The following is a 1,184-nucleotide window of genomic DNA, read 5'->3' on the forward strand; positions in this document are numbered from 1 at the left end:
CCCGGCTAATTTTTTAAAATGTTTTGTAAAGACGGAGTCTTGCTGTGTTGCTCAGGCTGGTATTTAATATGTCTGGTATTTAATGTGTCATTGATCTTTAATATTTAATGTGGATGGATTTTTAATATACCTGTACGACAGGAGAAGGCAGCCAGTCACAGCTGCACGCTCTACGCAATGGTTCTCAAACCCAGCTGCAATTACAATTACCTGGGACTCTTTAAAGAATCCCAGTGTCTGGACAGATTAGGGCATCTGACCTATGAACCAGAATTTCTGGACATCGATACAGTGAGATGATGCCCCGATAGGTGAGTTTAACATGCAGCCAAAAACAGAAAAAAAAAAAAACAACAAAAAAAGGAGGAGGCACGGCAGTGGGGGTGGGGAGGAAATGCAGCCAAGATTGAGAACCACAGGTGTAGGGGAACATGAGGCGCAGGTTGAGGACATAGTCTCCTCCTATCAGTAATCAGGGCGGATACAGGAAGTTCTTGGTAATAGGGGATTGGGTCCCAAGGGCCAATCACAGACCTTGAGCAGAGAGACAAAGCCTTCTATCAGAGCGTTCTGTGCCTACTGCACTCAGAGGTGAGGAGTCCTGCTAGGCGTTGGGAAGGTAAGTGACAGTCTGCAGCTTGACTTTATCTCTCTCTTTCTCCACTCCACTGTTAGTTGTCTCTATGATAAAATTCCTCCTCCCTTTCTTTGAATGTTGGGGTGTCAGACCTCAGAGCGTTACTGGGCTTTCAGGTCAAACCCCTCTTTGTGCCAGGGCTCCCCCCACTGCAGTGTCCACAGTCCGCCAAACACGTGCAATTGCAACTGCATGACCAGAGTCCGTGGAGGAAGCAGAAGTTCCAGTATCACCACTGAAAAGTCTCAGTGTGCTTGTATTTTCATAGTTACCCAAGTTTTCGCCATTTATCTATCGTTTAGGTGATCCAGGCCACTACCCACCTTCACATCTGATCTATACTTACACATTCTTTTTTTTTTTTTTTGAGACAGTCTTGCTCTGTTGCCCACACTAGAGTGTCGTGGCGTCAGCTTAGCTCACAGCAACCTCAAACTCCTAGGCTCAAACGATCCTACTGCCTCAGCCTCCCGAGTAGCTGGGACTATGGGCATGCGCCACCATGCCCGGCTAATTTTTTCTATATATATTTTTAGTTGTCCAGCTG

The sequence above is a fragment of the Propithecus coquereli genome, unplaced genomic scaffold (genome assembly GCF_000956105.1).
Source record: "Propithecus coquereli isolate 6110/MARCELLA unplaced genomic scaffold, Pcoq_1.0 Scaffold193, whole genome shotgun sequence".
NCBI lineage: Eukaryota > Metazoa > Chordata > Mammalia > Primates > Indriidae > Propithecus > Propithecus coquereli.